Below are 23,941 nucleotides of genomic sequence, written 5' to 3' on the forward strand. Positions count from 1 at the left end.
ACTTATTGACAACTGTGTCTGTGTCTCATCCTCATCATCAACCTCTTGAGACACTAATTGCTGTTGACTTATTGGCAACTGTGTCTCATCATCATCATCCACCTTGTGAAACACTAATTGCCGTTCCCCATCGTGATCTTCTTGTGACTGTGGATGCTCAAGAGTTTATTTCTTATTTTCCTCTTTAAGCAGGCTTTGCGAGAGGCCCAAATCAAGGAATGGCAATGAAAAGAGCTCCTCAGAATTTCTGAGTGTCGGATCACTTGTTTGCCAAGACTCTCCATGGTGGGAGGGAGTAGGATCAGGCTGAGGATTCTGTTGACCAGACTCTTGTCTACTGAGACTGGACTTCGTGGAAGACAGGGTGGTGCTTAACCGACTGGAAGCATTATCTGCTGCAATCCAACCGACCACCTGGTCGCACTGGTGTGACTTTGAGAGTGGTGTCCTGCGCCACCCTGCAAACTGGGACATGAAGCTAGGTATCGTGGATGAGTGTGTTTCTTGTGCTCTGGCAGCAGGCACAGTTTCACCACACCCACGTTTGCGCATCATAAATATCAGTGACATTCAGTCAAATTTTTTTGCTGCTGGTGGCAAGCCAAGTGAGGACGTCTCTGCGTGCACCATCAGCAGCACGGCCACTTCCCCATCTCTAACTGCTCACCTTCTGCATATTAAATGTTATATATGCTTGCAAGTATGTCACACGTACAGTAGCGCAAGTTTTGTAACTGTATGCGCAAATAAATTAAACTGAATGTCACTGATATTTAGGATTTGCAAACGTTATATAGGAGATGTAGCGCAGGTAATGTCGCTGCCACCAGCAGCAAAAAAATTTGACTGAATGTCACTGATATTTATGATGCGCAAACGTTATACAGGAGATGTAGCGCAGGTAATGTCGCTGTCACCAGCGGCTAATAAAAAAGTACAAGGAATATCACAGATATTTAGGATGTGCAAACGTTATACAGGAGATGTAGCGCAGGTAATTTCTACATAAAAAGTACACTGGTTGTCACAAATATTTTTAGTATGCGCACACGTTAAACAGCAGATGTAGCAAAGGTAATGTCACTGTCCTCAGCGTCTACGGAAAAAGTACACTGGATGTCACAGATATTTTTAGGATGCGCAAACGTTATACAGGAGATGTAGCGCAGGTAATGTAACTGTCCGCAGTGGACACCGTCTACGGAAAAAGTACAGCTTAGGTCGTCGGTCCGTTCCTGGGATCTGATTCCCAGCGGGTGTATTTCGACTTGCCGGACTATCAAGCAGCCGACTACCAGAAAGTCAAGGGTGAGATTATGGCAAGACTGGGGGAGAATTTGTTGGTCTGGGCCCAGCGGGTGCATCAGTGGGGGTTCAACCCGGCTGAGCCTGCAAGACCCCAGTATTATAACTTACTTCACCTCTTGCAAAAATGGCTACAGCCTGACGTGCTGAGTCCCACTGCTATGCTGGATTGTATGTTAGCTGATATGTTCTGGACGGCTTTGCCATACCCTCTCCAGCACTGAATCGGTCAGGTGTCTCCTGGCAATGCCCTTGAGATGGTGGACCTGGTGGAACGCTATGAAGCTACCAGGAATCTAAAGGAGGGTTCTGTCGGGAGGGGGGGTCGGCAAACACTGGAAATCTCCACCCCAGGCCCGGAGATTTGAGCCGATAAAACCCACCTCGGATGTACCCACGGCAGACCTGGCTCCGATAGTCTGCTGGTGATGTCAGGAGCCTGGCCATGTAAGGGCTGACTGTCCCCATCGGGTTGAGCCCATGCACACTAACTATGGCTACCGTCAGTCACTATATGCCAGGAGGCTGTGTGCAACAGGTACCCCAGAGTCTCTAGATCATTTGTGCCAGGTGGAAGTGGGAGACACTCCGGCGGAGGCTCTGCTGGAATCAGGTAGTCTGGTGACCCTAGTAAGGGCTACCCTGGTGCGGTCCCCTGAGTATACTGGCCAGAAAGTCGAGGTGATGTGCATCCATGGAGACTTAAAAGACTACCCCACTGTGCTGGTGTCTCTAACTACAGTGGATGGTAGATGGACCCACAAGGTGGCTGTCACCACAAATCTACATTATGAACTCATAATAGGGAAAGACATCCCAGGCTTCCCGACAATGTGGCCTGCTATGAGAGTGACTGATACCCATGAGACAGGGGTAACCCTAGCAGAGTGGCCCGGCTCAGGGGGGAGACCAGAACCCAGCAGTAGGGGTTACCACCACTTCGGTGGAAGAGGGGGAGACAACCCCGCTAAGTGTGATGGTGGGAGACGTGGAAGACTTGCCGCCGGGTCCTGAATTGTCAGACCTCAATGTCTCCGGGGATAATTTTGGTACCGCCCAACGTCGGGACCCAACCCTATCCCGCGCCTAGGAAAATATGCTAATAGTAGATGGTGAACCACAACAACCTGGGGCAGTCAGTGTTTTCCGTTTTGTGGTTCATCAGGATATGTTCTATCGGGCAAACCAACTACTGGGTGAGCCTATTTAACAGTTGGTGGTTCCCAAGGCTTATTGCAAGCTTGTGTTAGATGTAGCCCACCAAAACGTTCTCGGGGGTCACCTGGGGCTGCAGAAAACTCAGGATCGTATTCTACAGTGGTTTCACTAGCCCAGCATATTCAAATAAGTGAAAGAGTTTTGTAAGTCTTGCCCGATCTGCCAGATAACTAGCCCACAGCCACATTTCCGTAGTCCCCTGGTACCCCTCCCGATTATCGAAGTACCGTTTGACCGAATGGCTATGGACCTCATAGGCCCAGTACTGAAGTCCGCAAGAGGGCATCAACACATCTTAGTCATTCTAGACTACGCCACTCACAGAGGCGGCTCTTCCATTAGGCCACTTAGGCCACCGCCTAAGGCCTCGCGCTGGTGGGGGCCTCGCTCTGGCTCCCACTCGACACCGCCGCAAGTACAATTATTGGCTTCCGCCGGCCTAAGCGGACTAATAAGAGCCGCAGTGGGGCCCGGGGCTGCTCTTAGCCCCTCTCTGCCTCTTTAAGAGAGCAGTGGCTGCTGGGGCTCAGAGCGTGCAGCCGCACAAGCACGTCTTCTGAACGTTGCCAGCCCCGCCCCCAGAGTGCTGCGCAGCCACGCACGGGAGAAGAAGAAGGAGCCAGGGCCCTCACCTCAGTCCATGTCTGGCTGCCACCCACAGACAGACAGAGGTGCCCGAAGCCCAAGGTGTGTGTGTGTGTGTGTGTGTGTGTGTGTGTGTGTGTATCACTGCTGCTGCCCTGCCCAGTGCCCACTCCTCGTCGGGCCACAGCAGCAGCCAGCAGTCAAAAACAGCGCAGCAGGCAGCCTGTTGCCTGCTGTGCCCCCACCCCACCCGTTGCCAGTCTCTGTGCCATCATGGAGGGGGTCGGGGGAGAAATGTACCGTTGGGGGTGGGGGAGGGGGGGAAGATGTGCTGCTGCCAGGCCCATGGAGGGAGATAAATGTGTACTGGAGGGGGGGGGTAAGATATGCTGCTGCGCTGCCAGGCCCATGGAGGGGGAGAAATGTGCCATTGGGGGGGTAAGATGTGCTCCTTCCAGGCCCATGGAGGGGGAGAAATGTGCCATTGGGGAGGGAAGGGGGAGGAGTGCTGCCATGGAGGGGGGGGGGGAAGAAATGTGACACAAAGGGGGTGATGTAAAAAGGAGGGGGTGATGTGACATGAAGTGGGAGAAATGTGACATGGATAGAGGGGGAGTAATGTGACATTAAGGCCTGGGAGTATTGTTAGGGGCACTTTTTACTGGCACATTATTAGGTGGCACTATGGGGGCACTTCTTGCCGGCACATTATTGGTGGGCACTATAGGGGCATCTACTGAGGCCACAAAGAAGGGGTGTGTTATATGGAGGGCTCTGTACAGTGGCATTTTATACTCTGACACATTATGGTGGGTACTATGGGGTAGGGGGGAGAGGAGTACTATGGGGTCATCTCCGGGGGGCACTAAGAACGAGTATTTTATGCTTGCAAATTATAGGGGACACTGAGGGCATCTACTGGGGCACCATATAGGGGCATTTTATACTGGTACATTATTGAGGCACTAGGAGGAAGGGGGGAGAGGAGCACTATGGGGCATTTACTGGGGGAACTATATAGGGGTATTATATACTGGCACATTATGGAGGCACTATGGGGACATTAGATCAACTGTGGGCATTACAAGGGGGTATTTTAAGGAGAATTATTTCTACTGGGGGGCATTATGGTGGGCTTTATTACTCCCCGATGGTATGAGCCCCCTAGTAGCAGCACCAGCCTCTCTCTGCTCTTCTATCCCTCTGCTCTGCTGAGCCCCCCAGCCAAAGTGTTGAAGTGGCGTCCGAGATCCCCAAGGGCCAAACCAAGTAATTGTAAGTTTTCATGTGAAATATGTTTGTTATACACATATAGCATACACTGTGCCACACAATATACAGTATACCGCTACACTGTGCCACACAATATACAGTATACCGCTACACTGTGTAGTCTGTTCTATAAGCACCACATTATTTTCTGTCCGCCACCACAAAACAATCTGGAAGTGTCCCTCCATGTGGCATCATGTATGTGGGCAAACAGTGTTGTATCATGTACAGTACAGACCAAAAGTTTGGACACACCTTCTCATTCAAAGAGTTTTCTTTATTTTCATGACTATGAAGGCATCAAAACTATGAATTAACACATGTGGAATTATATACATAACAAACAAGTGTGAAACAACTGAAAATATGTCATATTCTAGGTTCTTCAAAGTAGCCACCTTTTGCTTTGATTACTGCTTTGCACACTCTTGGCATTCTCTTGATGAGCTTCAAGAGGTAGTCCCCTGAAATGGTCTTCTAACAGTCTTGAAGGAGTTCCCAGAGATGCTTAGCACTTGTTGGCCCTTTTGCCTTCACTCTGCGGTCCAGCTCACCCCAAACCATCTCGATTGGGTTCAGGTCCAGTGACTGTGGAGGCCAGGTCATCTGGCGCAGCACCCCATCACTCTCCTTCATGGTCAAATAGCCCTTTCTTTCAAAGTTTTCCCAATTTTTCGGCTGACTGACTGACCTTCATTTCTTAAAGTAATGATGGCCACTCGTTTTTCTTTACTTAGCTTCTTTTTTCTTGCCATAATACAAATTCTAACAGTCTATTCAGTAGGACTATCAGCTGTGTATCCACCTGACTTCTCCACAACGACACTGATGGTCCCAACCCCACATATAAGGCAAGAAATCCCACTTATTAAACCTGACAGGGCACACCTGTGAAGTGAAAACCATTTCAGGGGACTACCTCTTGAAGCTCATCAAGAGAATGCCAAGAGTGTGCAAAGCAGTAATCAAAGCAAAAGGTGGCTGCTTTGAAGAACCTAGAATATGACATATTTTCAGTTGTTTCACACTTGTTTGTTATGTATATAATTCCACATGTGTTAATTCATAGTTTTGATGCCTTCATAGTCATGAAAATAAGGAAAACTCTTTGAATGAGAAGGTGTGTCCAAACTTTTGGTCTGTACTGTATGTGAGCAGTCATTTCTAGAAATTATGACAAGTGACCTTTTTTTTTTTTACTTAAGCCCCTGCCCTTCAAAATGTCTGTGCACGTCCCTGCCCTGTACTATGTGCTGCAAGCATGCAGCTGCTTAACCCTGACTGTGACATCACTGTGTATACCCTGTACTGTGATATCACTCACTGTGCATGTTAACCCTGTACTGGTAGTCACAGTACAGGGTTAATATGCACAGTGATGTCACATACAGTACAGCCAGGGTTAATCTTTATTATTGCTTGCATATCTTGTGTTCGAGGGGGCCTCATGTTCGAGTTTCATCTAAGGCCTCACAAAGGCTAGAGCCACCTCTGGCCACTCGGTACCCAGAGGCGGTGCCACTGCGACATACCTCGGCCAAACTCATAGCTAATGAATTAATGGAGATGTTTTCCAGAGTATGACTACCTAAAGAGGTTCGGACCGACCAAGGGACCCCTTTTAAGTCCAAGGTGATGAGGGAACTCTGTAAGTTGCTGCACATAAAACAGCTACGGACGTCCGTTTACCATCCGCATACGGACGGTCTGGTTGAAAGGTTTAACCAAACATTTAAAAATATGTTGAAAAGGGTGGTGGCTAAAGATGGGAAGGACTGGGACCTCCTTCTGCCCTATCTCATGTTCGCAGTGCGAGAGATACCCCAGGCCTCTACTGGGTTCTCGCCTTTCGAACTGCTATATGGCAGACACCCTCGCGGTCTCTTGGACGTGGCCAAAGAGGCGTGGGAACAACAACCCACTCCACATAAAAGTGTCATTAAGTACGTTACCCAGATGCAAGATCGGATAGAGACAGTGTTGCCTCTTGTTAGGGAGCATATGGAGGCAGCTCAGCGAGCCCAGAGTCGGGTATATAATCGGCAGGCTCGGGTCCGGATCTTTAACCCAGGTGATCGGGTTTTGGTTCTGGTGCCAACCGTGGACAGTAAGTTCCTGGCTAGGTGGCAGGGGCCCTACGAGGTACTCGAGAAAATTAAAGATGTAAATGACAAGGTTCACCAGCCAGGGCGGAAAAAGCCGGAGCAGGTTTACCATGTGAATTTACTCAAACCGTGGAAAGATAGGGAAACCTGTACAGAAGACAGCCCGCGGCCGGGTTTTCTAGGAGGTACCAGCCCCTGATGCAAGAGAGGCGGCTGCCACAGGAAAAATTGCTGACAGCCTCTCCTCTAAACAGACTCAGGAGGCCAGGGAGATCATTAGTCGGAACACGGATGTGTTCTTGGACCTCCCTGGACGCACTTCCATAATCCAGCATGACATTGTCACTAAGGCTCAGGCAAAAGTCAGATTAAAACCAAACCACTATTGCGCAGCACATGCGCACACTGTCACTTGGACCTAAATCAGGTTATGTTTCTGCGCATCTATTTGTGGCGCAGGACATGCACACTAGGCAGGATCGATCGGAAGTAATGATTAAGTTTTAGCGCATCCTCAGTCAGTTCATTACCGAATGTTGCGGAAGAAGTCTGTGCGCATTGGAAGTCTGCACAGAACGTCACAACAGCCACTCCCCCACACATTGCGATTGGAGAGGGGGTATAGTGTAGTTGGTGTATCAGGCTGCGGGATTGGATGGGTATCAGGTCACGGGTTTGGATGGGTATGCAGTGTATCAACACTCACCCAGATGACATCTCCTGAGTTCATTTTTTTTCCCCATGTTTCAATCATGTTTGAGAGGCTATTAATACCTTGTTTGTGGTGTTTCTGGTTCAATGCTGCCCAAACCCCTGAAGAAGCCAGGTTAGCTGGTGAAACATGTTGGGGGGGCAGTCCTTAGGTTTTAGGTTTACTGTTCACCTGTCATTTTGAATTAAATCATTAGCAGTCACATACTAAATAGCAATATGACCAAGAGGCAGATTCAGGACTACACAGAAACCAGTGAAGGGAACAGTTTATTTTAATTCACAATAGTGATGATTAAAAGTTATATTTTATTGGGATATACTGTAACTATCTGGTTCAAGTTGGTATCTAATCCACAAGGAATATACCGCACACAACCGACAGACAGGTGTGGTGCAATGCCACACACAACCGACAGACAGGTGTGGTGCAATACCAGCCACAATCCACAGACAGGTGTGGTGCAATACCAGCCACAATCCACGGACAGGTGTGGTGCAATACCAGCCACAATCCACGGACAGGTGTGGTGCAATACCAGCCACAATCCACGGACAGGTGTGGTGCATTACCAGCCACAATCTACGGACAGGTGTGGTGCAATACCACACACAACCGACAGAAAGGTGTGGTGCAATACCAGCCACAATCCACGGACAGGTGTGGTGCAATACCACACACAACCGACAGACAGGTGTGGTGCAATACCAGCCACAATTCACTGACAGGTGTGGTGCAATACCACACACAATCCACGGACAGATGTGGTGCAATACCACACACAACCGACAGACAGGTGTGGTGCAATACCAGCCACAATCCACGGACAGGTGTGGTGCAATACCACACACAACCGACAGACAGGTGTGGTGCAATACCACAAACAACCGACAGACAGGTGTGGTGCAATACCAGCCACAATCCACGGACAGGTGTGGTGCAATACCAGCCACAATCCACGGACAGGTGTGGTGCAATACCACACACAATCCACGGACAGATGTGGTGCAATACCACACACAATCCACGGACAGATGTGGTGCAATACCACACACAATCCATAAACTGGTGTGCTGCAATATCACACAAAACCCACAGACGGGTGTGGTGCAATTCCACACACAATCCACAGACAGGTGTGGTGCAATACCACACAACCCACGGTCAGATGTGGTGCAATATCACACACAATCCATAAACTGGTGTGCTGCAATACCACACACAACCCACAGACGGGTGATGGGTATGTCATTTAATTGTACAAACCAGCTGTAGAAAGCGCTACAGAGGAAAAACCTAAAAAATGTAACTAAAATGTTCATTAGAGCGTATATATTAATGTACTATACTTCTTTTCTTTTATTAGCAAATAATATAATTCTTAGATAAAAGGATTATTGGGTAATGGAAATAATGATGCTTGAGCTATTACACTATCATGATTAGTAAGAATTTGGTCTCTGTTATTCAGGTGCAGACAATGTTTAAAATAGAAAAAAGTTGCAAAAATACAGTGAAGAATGTTGAACGTGGGTTGTTAAAGAACTGAAAATTATATAGAGAGCTCAGTAAGTAATTCAACAGCAATCAATCTGTGTTCAGATTGGAAAAATATAAGAGCCGACATCAAACAGAAGACAGAGGCCATTAAAGATTAGAAATTGGATCAGCAGATAATTACAAAAAAAAAATATGTAATGCTGACGCCAGAAAGGCCTGTTCAAGCATTTCTCTCATAAAACAAAAAGTTGATGTCGGTTAATGGCAAAATTAATTTATAGATGCAACACATACACAGTACGCTGCATATGTGAATGGGCTGTGGGATCACCTCAATGAAAGATCAGTTCTGATGCGCCGAATTAAAAAAAAAAGTTTAGTTCAGACCCGAATCGATTCCAGGCAATCCAAATTGGCTCAAGTTACCCTAGAAATTTGTATACAACACTCGCTAGTCTCCTAGGGCTTTTTATGAAAACATTTTATTGCTTTTTGTTAATTTTTATGAATTTTTGGTGTGGATGTGAACAGGATAGACTATTAGGGCTGTTTCACACGAGCGGATGCCGTGTGTGGCATCCGCTCCGTGAAAGAGTGCCAAGACCCGATGCAGACTGCAGAGGCACGGAGCATTAACATGACTGATAATGCTCCGTGCCTCTCTGTGATCTCTTTACTACGAAATCACAGTTGTCACTGTGATTTCGTAGTAAAGAGATCACAGAGAGGCAGTAGTGGATTAGCAGTGAGAAGTAACAGCTGAGGCGTTGGCGGCAGCAGCCATATGATACATGTTGGCAAGCAGGTAGCAGCATGATGACAGCAGTGGCATGAAGGAGGCAGCAGCAGTCATATGGAACATGATGGTAGGCAGGCAGCAGCAGTAGCATGATGGAAGCAGCAGTCATACAAAGAATGATGGTAGGCACGCAGCAGCAGTGGCATGATGGAGGCAGCAGCCATACGAAGAATGACGATAGGCAGGCAGCAGCAGCAGCATGATGGCGGCAGTGGCAAGATGGGACAATCAGCAAGGTAAGATCTATTCAGAGGCAACGGCGTTACTAGGTAAAAACATTCTGGTCCCCAGATGTACTGCCTGTCACATGACATGGAACTGTATGTTGGAGTGGGGTGATGTTATTTACATGGGACTGAATGTTGAGGGGGTGATGTTATTTGCATGTTGGAGGTGGCTGGAGAGGGGCTGATATTTACATGGGACTGTATGTTGAAGGTGGCTGAGGGAGTGGTCCCCAGATGTACTGCCTGTCACATGACATGGAACTGTATGTTGGAGTGGGGTGATGTTATTTACATGGGACTGAATATTTAGGGGGTGATGTTATTTACATGGGATTGCATGTTGGAGGTGGCTGGGGAGGGGGTGATGTTATTTACATGGGACTATATGTTGAAGGCGGCTAAGGAGGGGGTGATGCTATTTACATGGGACTGTATATTGGAAGGGGCAGGAGAGATGGCGTGATGTTATTTACATGGGACCGTATGGAGGAGGGAGAGAAATAATGTTATTTACATGGGACCGTATGGTGGAGGGGCTAAAGAATTATAATTTCTGAGGGCACTAAAGGGAGGAATATAACTACAGGGGGCACTGCAGGGGCATTATAAATACTGGGGGCACTTCAGGGCGAGCATTATAAAAGTAGGGGCAATATAAATACTGGGGGCACTGTAGGGGCATTTTAAATCCAGGGGACATTAGACGTTCTTATTACTATTGGAGGCTCTATAGGAGGGACTTATAGATCCGCCTTATTTCTACTAAGAGCACTATGGGGGGCCTTATTACTACTGAGGGGTCTCTAGAGAGCTTTATTACCACTGCGGGCACAATAGGGGGCCTTATTTCTACTGGGGGCTCTGTGAGGGTATTATTAATTACTAATGGGGGCATTCTTGCGGAGCATTATCACTGTTGCGGGCACTGTAGGGGGGCAGTATTACTAATGAGGACATTCTAGAAGGGAATTACTATTGGTGGGACTATGAGGAGCACTATTACTAAGGGGGGCAGTCATTTATCTTCAGGTAGTTTTTGGGGGTATTATGGAGCACAGCGAGCAGCAGGATAATGCAGCGTACTCAAGTTGTGTGCAGTAGGTGTTTCTGGGTGATGTAGTGCAATAGACACTAACCTGGTACAGCTGACTCTCTGCAAGGGCAGGTATAGGTAGAAATAGTTTGTGACGCCAGTGCCAAGTAAACGGTGGCACGCCGTTTGCGGATGCAGGAATAAATTGAGGAAACGTAGTATTAAAACAGAACTCCAACTTTAGTAGTTTTCCAAGCAGAGACAATAATGGAAATGCAGTTCCTTAGCATACAGTCGATTTTGCAATTCGGTCGATGCAGGCAATTCAGTTACAGCAAGGTAATTACAGAGTGTTGAACACAGGACTTGCAGCACAGGAGCTAGCACTCTAATTCTGTCTGATCCTGGAATATAGCATATCTTCACCAAGGCCCATTAACCTAGTTCTGGCTTTATATCCTTGGCTATAGCTTTAATCAGTACCTCCTCTGTCTTTCTGAGTACCTCTTGCTTTCCTGATCTTTGCCTCTGTCTCTCTCAGCTTCTGGAAACTTCCTCAGGCTCTAGAAACTTCTGAGCTGTGGTCTAGACTGCCTGTTACTTCCTTGACTGAGCCTTATATAAACTAGGGCTCTCTAGCTCCCGCTAATGACTAGAAGCTGGAATGACACCCCTAACAGGCCTATACATGCAAGTGTCATAGTAACAGGGAAACACATAGCATTGCATTACATGACATTTTATAAAACTGACATAGAACAACTTCCCTATAATTAGGAGGGACGACAGCACACCAAGTGACACTTTGGTAGTGACGGGTATTACAGTTCGCGTACACTACAATAACACTGTTGACTTGAGGTTGGGGGATAATGATATAAAAGTGAGGAAGCTAAGATGTCTGTGTGTCAAACTCCGCAGAGATGAGGCACATGAAGTTGTCCAGACCGAATGGAGATGACAGAGAAGATCTACATTGGAGGAGGCGTCACCTGGGAGGCACTGGATGTGAGAGGTACGTGCTGCTGTATAGCCAGTACAGTAAAATGTCATTAGTGCTACAGTGTGTGGGGAGAGGGGGCGGGGGGGTCGACTTAGACAATTGGGCCATATGAATTGTGGCCTGAGGTCCGGATCTTTTGAGACCCTGGCAACGCCCATGGCTGGAGTAGTGTGAAAATTCTCCCAAATTGAGACTTGGTTTATTTTTACAAAAGTGGACACTGGAGGAGGACAAGTTGGTAAGTTTTGATGTCACCACTTGCTCTGTGGCACTAAAAACCCTTTCGAAGATGGCACTGAAAGGTGGGAAAGAAAGAAGAAAGAGAGCCTACTGTTCCAGTTCGTTCCATTGTTCTAGTCTCCCTGCCTAGAAATACATGGGGTCAGGGAACAGGATATGCACCACAGACAGGAGTGTACAAAGGTCTGGGCTTTGAGGTTTGAGTTCTCAGCTTGTTGATTTGCCTCAGCCTGGCATGGCATGTGAAAAAACTGCTCTATCATTATGAGGAGACTGAAATGGCTGCGGATGCTGCAGCTTCTGCTGCTTGTGGCGGCAGGTGGGTGACTCTGCCAGGGGCAGAAAGGGGCCTTCCTTTCAGACATACTGGCGGCAGGGGTATAAAAGCATGACGTGTAGCAGCAGACCATAGGAAGGAGAAGTGGCAGCGTGTCCCTGGAGAAGGAGGTGGATAAGTGTCTGGTGTGGGAGCCAGGCCAACACAATTATGGGGGATCAAAATGACCTGGCCTTCTTGCTAGGGTGCTTCCTCTCTGCAAAAAACATTGACCCATGTACTGTCCCTGCCTGTAACAGCCACCAGGTGTCCACTCTGGCATGCACCTTACTACAGAGCGAGAATCGCAACAAGCGGACCATGTTCTCTGCCACGTGACAAGGCAGGGATGGCTTTTTGGGAGAAATAATGCCTGCTAGGTATCTTTCAATGAGACTGAGCACAATAAACTCCCTAAATGCAGCAGACTAAATGGTATGGCAGCGACCACCAGGAACTTGGCCAGGTGGAAATTAAGCTTGAGCACCAATGGATTGCTGGGCGTGTAGAGTTGTTTCCTGGCCATGCTTTCCATTTTCGATGACTAACAGCAAAGCAAAGGCAGAGAAGGAGTCTGAGCGGGAGAAGCAGAAAGTGATGATGATGATGTGAAAGACACTGTACTGTCGTGGATGCGGCCTGGCTGCCATAAAGGAGACACAGGAGAAACAGGAAACTATTGTTGCAGTAGCTAGCGACTACCTCTGTTTGTCCAGGGTATAAGGTGATGCTGATTTATGTGGTTCAATAGAGCTGTGGGGCCTATGTTTGTGGTTGCCTGCCCACGACTTATTTTACTCTTGCAGAGCTTACACAGGGCAATGCTTCTGTCTTTTGGCAGCGTGGACAAAAACTGCCAGATGGGAGATACTTGGACAGAGATAGAGGTTCTAGAGCTTGGCTTAGCTCTGGCACGTTTTGGGAGCTAAGCGGCATCACCAGATCACAAAGCAGATGGCTCTGGCAGTTTGTGGGAGGTATGTTGCCTCTGCTCTTTATTGCTGCCACTGCCACCACCTTCCTCCTCTGATGTTACCTCGTACTCCTCCTCAGCACTCAGATTTGGCTCCCAGGCAGGGTTGAAAAAACTAATGTGTCTGATTTTTTTGAGGCTGTGGTACTTGACTAGATTATTTTGGTAGTAATTATCATCATTGCACAGCTCACAGTAAATGTTGGTAATGAGTTTTTATCAGTATTGCCAATATTAATTATATGGAGTCATGTATCAAACTGCTGTAAAGTAGAACTGCCTTAATTTCCCATAGTAACCAATCAGATTCCACCTTTCATTTTTGACAGTGATTTGGGGAAAAGTTGTCCAGAAAAAAGAAGAATTCTGGTTGGCAACCCTGCTCCCAGGTCCTGTCCAACACACAATCCTCATCGGAGTCCTCACCCTCCCTGCGACTTTTATCAGACTGTGAGATATCTTAGTGGTTTCTTTGGCTCTGCCCCGACTACCACTGTTGCTGCTCCCACTGCCAATACCGTGGTTATGGGTGCCACTATTACCACCACCAAGACAGCTATGCATGGGCTCCCCAGCCTTCTCCGGGGCTGCAAGGAGGAGGAGCAGGAGGAATGCTGTGACCCCTGGCTCCAAGGAATGAAGTCTGACTCAGAAATCACCTCCATGTCTCCTGCTGTGACTGAGAGGAGGAGTGAGCTACCCAATCCACAATCTCATTCTCTTTCTCCTAATGATAATGTTGCACCTTTCTGAAGCCAGGGAGAACTACGGCCTACCACTATTATTATTACTTCTAGCCGGATCGCTGGTGCTGCTACTACCCATATTTTGGCTCTGGGAGGACAAGACCTGGCTCTGGGTCTTTCGTTTGAAAGCCTTCCACATTCCTGACAGTTTTTGGCCTAATGTACAGTATCACACAAAGTATGGAATGGTTTGCAAGTCTGTTTTCTGGAACTTAAAGACAGAGAGGAGCAATAAAATGTCCTTCCCTTTCCACAAACAAATAGTGTTCATCGCAAATATTCTAATCGTGAATTTTTATCGCGAATATCGGCACTTCGAGAATTCGCAAAGATGTAGAATATAGTGATATACTGTATATTCGTAATCGCTAATATTATTTTTAATTTTTTTCTAGCAGTAACCTCCCTTCTTGCTTATGGGCCAATGAGAAGGCTGCAATATCTTTGGCAGAACTTAGCAACATCCCTAGCAACCTATAGGAAAGTTGCCTACCCCTTTACTATATAAGAAACTCCCCAGCAGCCATTTTCTGCAGTTTTTTGTTTTTTTTTTGCAGTTCTGAGAGAGAGAGCAGTGACATTGCTGTGCTCTGTGCTTTCATCTGGATCCTATTGCTTATCCAATTACATTAGATAGTTAGTTATAGTTAGCTCATATATATAATACAGATAGTCAGTGTAGGTTAGATAGTGATATAGTGTAGCTGGGTGTTAGGTAGTGTGATAGGAATTACTGTTTCTCTGCTGTCCATACATACATGCTACAGACATAATGCTGTGATGCCACAACAGTACTTAGAGCACCAACCAGTAATATCTACTCAGACCTGATAAAATGTGAAGTTGCATGTATTGCGCATAAAATATGCGCATCATTAGTGCCGATTTGCGCAATCGCGAAAATAATGACTGGAGATCACGAATTCTAGAATTTGCTAATTTATTGCTAATATTATGTGAAAAATTAGCAAAATATTGCAAAAACGAATATTGCCTATGCCGCTCATCACTACAAACAAATGGAACACTGGTACTGACAATTTACTTCAGAAATAATGTAGTATCGGCGCTACTAACAGATTTGGGCCTACTGTCTTATGTGTGTTCAAATTTGCAGGTTCAGATAAAAAGTTTTCTCTAGTGTATTGTAAGATTATTTCCCCTCCTCCCACACTAACACTTCAATTGTCTGTAGATGCCCTGATGCAGATTTCAGACCAGTATTTCACGTGTTTTTAAAACGCAATCCTCTGGACTATAAGATTGCAAAATACACGTTGCACATTTGTTTTGCTATATTTTGCAAAACAAAAAAACTTGAACTGTCTGGAGATTCTCTGACACAGACTTTGGTCTAGTATTTCACGTGTTTTCACTCAGAGATTTAAAACGCTATCCTCTGTATTTTAAAACATACATTGCACACTTGTTTTGCTATATTTTGCAAAACAAAAAATAAATTGAACTGTCTGGAGATGCCCTGACACAGATTTCGGTCTAGTATTTCACCAGTTTTCACTCAAAGATTTAAAACACTACTCTAAGTATTATAAAACATGTTGCACACGTTTATTGCTATATTTTGCAATACAAATAAACTTGAACTGTCTGGAAATTCCCTCATTCACATTTCTGTCTAATATTTCACATTTGATTTAAAACGCTAGCCTCTGTATTTTATAACACACGATGCACACGTGCTATTTTCCCAAACCAACATAAATAAATAAATACATAATTGAACTGTCTCGAGATGCACAGATTTCAGGTGTTTTCACTAAGATTTCAAACGCTATCCATCCTCTGAATGACAAAACACTTGCTGTACCGTTGTATTGAGTTCATTTCCCCCAAACCAACACTTGAGAAAAATGGAGTGTAATGGACTCTTCAGGCAGCTGATTGGCGAAGGTGCCAGGAGTCAGACCCCCGCCAATCAGATACTGATGTCCTAGCCTGAGGATAGTTCATCAGTAGTGTTCATCAAGTGCTTGGACAACCCCTTTAAATAAGCTCAGAATTCTACATAGGGGCTGACATTTTTTCTGTTGCTTCCCTTCACACAGTCATAGAGGTACAGGCTAAAATGCTGTCTGCCTGCAGTCTCCACTCAATAATAAATCCATATGCAGTGAGCTCCCCCTTACTGCGATGGTCACCTCTGCAGATCTAAAATCAATGACAAATAATTTAACCTCAAGATTTTTTATCAATAGTCACTATTTTAATGTTCCTTCGTCAGTCTGTCATTGACATCTCCTTTTTCTAAGTGGGCATAGCATCAAGAATACTGACCTGTCCTGCTGCCCTCTGGTTCCTGTGGTCTATGCCCTTCTGTGACCACCCTATGCTAGGCATATGCAAACTCCTCATCACTGCCTGCCTGTACTCCTCTCTTCTCGTAGATCGCACAAACGAGTACTCCTGCTTGCACTTAAAAGGCCAGTATACATGTCCTAATAAGTCCCTAGCCTATGGCTAACCTTTTTAGGTAAGACACCTTCTTCTTTAGGGGGATGCCAGATCAAAAAGGTTCCTAGCTTTCCTAGTCCCTGTGAAGGTGTGTCATGTGCCATCTGATCTTCTGTGCCTGTCCTTTGCTGTTTTACCGTATTGTACTTATTCCATCTGCCTTGACCTCTGCCTGTTTACTGTACTGACACTATGTTACCTGCCCTGACCCTTGGCTTTTTTACCGTATTGACCCTTGCTTGTCCACTGACTATGATTTTGGCAGTCCCCTTTGGTGCCATAGAGGGGTGTCTTTTGACTCACCTGGGTCAGATGTCACTGAATGGAGATCGTATTTCCCCTGCAGCAAAAAACAGATTCCTGTATAGGAACATAAGGTTGAAACTAGGGAAACCACTTAGATAATAACCTCAGGAGTAGACCTAAGCCAAATCTGTTCAGTGATACTTCGAGTCCACACCCGCTGCATTACAATTAATAAAAAATCTGATCAAATTTAGCCTAATTACTACCACACTGATCCATCCAAAATATAATTGAAAAATAACGATAAAGCTGCATAAAATATGTATATTGAATAATACACCTTCTCTACCCTATGGCCCTCTATTTTGTCAAAACAGGTTTGGCTGATGCTTCTAATCTATCATTTAGATTTTCAGCCTATTGTTATAGTAATGAAAAGTTTTAAAAGAAACCAAAATAAATTAAAAGCAAACATATAACGACCTGATTTTATTTGTTAATGTGCCTAGAATATTGCTCCAATCTATTTTACAAAGTTATGGTCCATGCAAAATGAAAGCCATAAGCATGATGCTGCATAACAGCACCGATCCAGCAATATTAAAAAGCCATTGAGAGTTTGTAATTGCTTCTAACATTAGGAGATGCAATTGTTTAGTATAAATAACATTAGATTGTATCCTCCATTGACTCATAAGGGAGTGAGTGGAGAGCTAAAGTAGCACTTTTATTTGCCAAATAATTTACATGATACCTGTTAGAGGTTTATAATTACCCAAATGTTTAGAAACCGAGTTCAAAGATTATTGTAACATGTGGCACCCATCGTACATATTATTTAGTCTACATCGGCAGCAGTCATTTCCAATAGTCTTTGCCAAATCCATTCCGATGCTTAGGATAATTGCTAAAATATTCAGAAGTAATTACAGTATAGCCGCATGTACAGGCATCGTACAAGGGAAACGGCTATCTGTGATTTCAGGGGTAATCAACTGATCTAAGAATGTTTGCTGAAAGCTTGCAAGGCCAAGTTCACACTTGGCCAGTTATTTCCATCAGTTATTATGAACCAAAACCAGGTGCGGCTCAAAAACACAGAACAGGAGGGAATCTTTCCATTACACCTCCTCTCTGTGTTGGCTTCACTACTGGTTTTGGCTCACAATCACGGATGGAAACAACTGACCAAATAACTGGAGTGTGAACTCCGCCTTAGCACTTGGACAATGTACTGTATGCGTATCCATCAATAAACCCACCATATAGGTGTCTAAAGTCTGCACAAAAGTGTTTAACGAGTGTTTAGTTTTAGTGATTACCGTCTTAAGAAAATACTATAATATGGTAAATCATTTCTGGGATTCCATTAGTTATACTAAGTGACGGTGCACGTCTCCTGTTGTGACGCTGCTTGGCGGCTGCTGTCCATGTGCGCTGCCATGTACAAATGCTGCCCGTTCTGCATTCTGTCATGTTTCTGTAAAATACTCAGTGAATATAACTTCATTTGTAAATTTACAATAACAGATACAATTCACATAAAATGACCCCCTTTATTTACCCCAGCACTTTATATAGTTCTAATTTTCCTTCTTTAGATATCTTCTATTTCTATTGTAAATTTAACAGCAATTATATTTATTTTCATAGGTATATTAATGAAGGATTAATATAAGTGCACATGGCGATCCCCGCTGCCACAGAGCTTTTACTTGTAGCCAAGTAGATAAGATGGCAGCAACGTTAACCTACGACACTTTGGTGCGGGAGGTTGCCCTTGCCGGCGTTGGAAGTAGCTATGACGTGACAGGCGGCGATTTGCCATGCGCCCATAATGTGACCGCAGTGCACGCAAGTAACGTGTAGCAGCCTCCAACACGCCGTAGGTTAGTTCTTCCTTAGAAATCCATCCCCACATTCCCCTAAGCCTCTCCTCCTGAAGAAGCAGTAGCGCGAAACGCACATTTAGGGGAAGCTGTTCATTTTAGTCAAACCTACGGTATGTTACTGGTCGAATGGTCTTCTTCCTGCCTGCCACTATTATGCATATAAGGCTACTTTCACACTAACGTTTTTATTTTCTGGTATTGAGACCCTATGACGGATCTCAAAACGCTTCCATTTTGTCCCCATTCATTGCCAACGGGGACAAAACGTAACTGAACAGAACGGAATGCTCCAAAATGCATTCCGTTCCATTTGGTAGCATTCCTATACCGTAAAGCAAACCGCAGCATGCTGCGGTTTTCTTTCCGTCATGGGATGCAGATAAAGACGGATCCACATGACACAATAGAAAACGGATCCGTCCCCCATTGACTTTCAATGAAGTTCATGACGGATTCGTCTTGGCGATGTTAAAGATAATACAACCGGATCCGTTCATAACGGATGCAGATGGTTGTATTATCAGTAACGGAAGCGTTTTCGCTGAACCCTGCCGGATCCAGTAAACGCTATTGTGAAAGTAGCCTTAGACCAATAGACTTTCTGTTTATGAGAGTTCTAGGAAGGTAATCGTACTGAGGCTAATTTAGGATTTGATATTCAATAGCCCTGGGTATTTTTCACCCCTTTTAGGCCTCTTTCACACTACCATTTTTTTTTTTTTTTTTCGTTTTGCGGACCGTTTTTTGCATTCCGTATACGGAACCATTCATTTCAATGGGTCCGCAAAAAAAAACGGAATGTACTCCGTATGCATTCTGTTTCCGTATCTCCGTTCCGTGCAAAGATAGAACATGTCCTATATTTGGCCGCAAATCACGTTCCGTGGCTCCATTAAAGTCAATGGGTCCGCAAAAAAAACTGAATGCATACGGAAATGCATCTGTATGTCTTCCGTGACCGTTCCGGTTTTTGCGGAACCATCTATTGAAAATGTTATGCCCAGCCCAATTTGTTCTATGTGTATACTGTATATGCCATACGGAAAAACGGAAACACAACGGAAACAAAAAACGGAACAATGGATCCGTGAAAAACGGACCGCAAAACACTGAAATAGCCATACGGTAGTGTGAAAGAGGCCGTACTCTCCCGCACTAGTGCACTTTACACAGACAGTCAGATAGTAGGTAATCAAGTATATCTAGGCAGACAGGGCACATATATAATTGACCATCATATTCAAAATAGTTTTCCTTTTTGTATTGAATATTTATTATGGCGCAATATATTTGAATCCCTACCACAATCATGAAAAGATGTACATTTTAAAATCATGTTTAATAAAAGATAATATTTTTTTGAAAGGAACATAGTAATACTTATATTTGTTGATTGATTATGTCCACAAAATGCAGACCACAGACCCACTGAAAACAATGGGTCCACAAATGAAATGCGGACAGCACATGGACCATATTCGGCGGATTTGTGATTTACAGACCGCAAGGTGGATATGTTCATGTGGATAGGGCCTTATAGCACAGACTACAATACAAACAATCGCTGTGCATAGCTTAGTCCTTCAGTCATGCGTTACTTTCTCCCATCTGCCTTTTCTTCAACCGTTGCAGGCTGGCAAGAAGAGGGAGCAATGGCAGCGGAGTAGCAATAACTACAGGACTAGGCTTCACAGGGTAACCATGGAGACATTTATTAAAGGGGTTGTCTGGTTTCTTGATATTGATGACCTGTCATCAATATTAGATTAGTGGGGGTCCAACTCACAATACCTGCACCAAACAGCTGTTTGAAGGGTCCACGGTGCTCATGCGAGCGCTGCCGCCTCTTCAATGTTTACCTGCACGCTGTCTACTTGTAGTGGCAGTAAAGGGTAATTTGCAGAATTTTGTCCAATTCCCTTTAATGAGAGACAGATGCTGTATTTACTCTACAACGGAACGACAATGTAGACAGCGTACAGGTAAACATTGAAGAGGATGCAGCGCTCGCATGAGCAACGCAACCCCTTATAACAGCAGAAGTGCCAGGAGTCAGACCCCCACCAATCAGATATTTATGACCTATCCTAAACAGTCAACTGCTACGGGCATGGGGGAGGAGGCCCCATACTGAACTCTTCCATCACTTTCCATTTCAAAAACACTGCATTTTCAAGCAGCCACCACCAAGGGGAGCTCAGTGCAAACAGGTTATTACGGCTTCCATTTCAGTCAATTGTAACTGTATACATTCCTATGCACTGTGCACCCCCTGGTGGTGGCTGGCAGCCTGCTTTGTAAAACATGGGAAGCAAGAGATTTAACAATGTATTTCTGCCAGTTGTCTGGTGTGAAGGCAATGAGAAATATGGTGGTCAGAATAAGTACCTGTTTCATTTTACTGACATAGAAGTCAGGCAAAGTGGGTGAGGAGGAAGGTGCAATTTAAAAAAAAATTAAATTTCATCCACCTATTAAAAAAAAATATATATATATTCACCAGAAATGTGGGTCGTTGAGCTTTGCATTTTGCTTTGCCTGGGAGTGATTGGGAAACTGGGGGGAGGCATACTAAGTTTTGCTTGTTTTAGGTCACCACTATCATGAAACTGAAATATCCTTTTAAGGCCTCATGCACACGACCATTGCCCGGCTGTGGCCGTATTGCGGCCCACATACAGCGGGTCCGCAATACACGGGCACCGGCCGTGTGCACCAGGTCCGCAATCTGGGAGATCCGGTGCGGAAGCACGGATCGGAAGCACTATGGAGTGCTTTCATGGTATTTTTGATTTGCATGTTTTGCCGGGATGGGGCCGGATCTCCGCTGGTCCCCATTATAGTGAATCGGCCGGCAGTGCCCGATCCAGGCATCTCTCGCAAGCTGCTCGCGGTTGGAACACTCTGCCAGTGTGAAACTAGCCTAAGCTACACCCACATTTCAACTTCTGTCAAGCACAGTGTAAAAAGTAAAAATTTTGTGCAGTTTGCATAAAAGAAAAAAATGTTGCAAAGCTGTCGGTAATTTCATCCCATAGGTATTCATATACAAAAGAGTAGAACTTTTAAAAATTAAATAAGACTTCATTATTTTATTTTTTTGTATTTTAGATGCGCTCAAGCAATGTACAGGACATTAAGCCACACCTCTAACTCCGGCCAACAGCTATCTATACACATCTAATCCTGCCCAGTCCCCTTTGTGACCCACCACAGTATTAATGGCTCCATCATACCTCCTTCACAGTAGAATGCTTCCTTAGTGCCCCCCTTCATATTAGTTATGCTCTCTTAGTGCCCCCACAGTTATTATGCCCCCCTTCACAGTACTTATGCCACTTAGTGCCCCCCCACACAGTAGTTATGTCCCCTTAGTGCCCCCATTCCAGTAGTGCTGCTCTCTTAGTGCCCCCATTCCAGTAGTGCTGCTCTCCTAGTGTTCCCATTCCAGTAGTGCTGCTCCCCTAGTGCCCCCATTCCAGTAGTGCTGCTCTCTTAGTGCCCTCATTCCAGTAGTGCTGCTCTCTTAGTGCCCCCATTCCAGTAGTGCTGCTCTCCTAGTGTTCCCATTCCAGTAGTGCTGCTCTCCTAGTGCCCCCATTCCAGTAGTGCTGCTCTCCTAGTGCCCCCATTCCAGTAGTGCTGCTCTCCTAGTGCCCCCATTCCAGTAGTGCTGCTCTCCTAGTGTTCCCATTCCAGTAGTGCTGCTCTCCTAGTGTTCCCATTCCAGTAGTGCTGCTCTCCTAGTGTTCCCATTCCAGTAGTGCTGCTCTCCTAGTGTTCCCATTCCAGTAGTGCTGCTCTCTTAGTGCCCCCATTCCAGTAGTGCTGCTCTCTTAGTGCCCCCATTCCAGTAGTGCTGCTCTCTTAGTGCCCCCATTCCAGTAGTGCTGCTCTCTTAGTGCCCCCATTCCAGTAGTGCTGCTCTCTTAGTGCCCCCATTCCAGTAGTGCTGCTCTCTTAGTGCCCCCATTCCAGTAGTGCTGCTCTCTTAGTGCCCCCATTCCAGTAGTGCTGCTCTCCTAGTGCCCCCATTCCAGTAGTGCTGCTCTCCTAGTGCCCCCATTCCAGTAGTGCTGCTCTCTTAGTGCCCCCATTCCAGTAGTCCTGCTCTCTTAGTGCCCCCATTCCAGTAGTGCTGCTCTCTTAGTGCCCCCATTCCAGTAGTGCTGCTCTCTTAGTGCCCCCATTCCAGTAGTGCTGCTCTCTTAGTGCCCCCATTCCAGTAGTGCTGCTCTCCTAGTACCCCCATTCCAGTAGTGCTGCTCTCCTAGTGCCCCCATTCCAGTAGTGCTGCTCTCTTAGTGCCCCCATTCCAGTAGTCCTGCTCTCTTAGTGCCCCCATTCCAGTAGTGCTGCTCTCTTAGTGCCCCCATTCCAGTAGTGCTGCTCTCTTAGTGCCCCCATTCCAGTAGTGCTGCACTCCTAGTGCCCCCATTCCAGTAGTGCTGCTCTCCTAGTGCCCCCATTCCAGTAGTGCTGCTCTCCTAGTGCCCCCATTCCAGTAGTGCTGCTCTCGTAGTGCCCTATTCCAGTAGTGCTGCTCTCTTAGTGCCCCCATTCCAGTAGTGCTGCTCTCCTAGTGCCCCCATTCCAGTAGTGCTGCTCTCTTAGTGCCCCCATTCCAGTAGTGCTGCTCTCTTAGTGCCCCCATTCCAGTAGTGCTGCTCTCCTAGTGTTCCCATTCCAGTAGTGCTGCTCTCCTAGTGCCCCCATTCCAGTAGTGCTGCTCTCTTAGTGCCCCCATTCCAGTAGTCCTGCTCTCTTAGTGCCCCCATTCCAGTAGTGCTGCTCTCTTAGTGCCCCCATTCCAGTAGTGCTTCTCTCTTAGTGCCCCCATTCCAGTAGTGCTGCACTCCTAGTGCCCCCATTCCAGTAGTGCTGCTCTCCTAGTGCCCCCATTCCAGTAGTGCTGCTCTCCTAGTGCCCCCATTCCAGTAGTGCTGCTCTCTTAGTGCCCTATTCCAGCAGTGCTGCTCTCTTAGTGCCCCCATTCCAGTAGTGCTGCTCTCCTAGTGCCCCCATTCCAGTAGTGCTGCTCTCTTAGTGCACTATTCCAGTAGTGCTGCTCTCCTAGTGCCCCCATTCCAGTAGTGCTGCTCTCTTAGTGCCCTATTCCAGTAGTGCTGCCCCATGTTAATAAAAAAAAAAGAAGGAATACTAACCTAGCCCCGTTTCCCCTATAAACGAAACACATCATGCTCTCTCCAGCAGCAGACGTGATACAGCAAAATCATCGCACCTGCTGAGCTGTGAAGGAGAGCTCACAGGCCGGGGAATGATGTCACTGCATAGCA

This window comes from Bufo bufo, chromosome 2, assembly GCF_905171765.1.
Source record: "Bufo bufo chromosome 2, aBufBuf1.1, whole genome shotgun sequence".
NCBI lineage: Eukaryota > Metazoa > Chordata > Amphibia > Anura > Bufonidae > Bufo > Bufo bufo.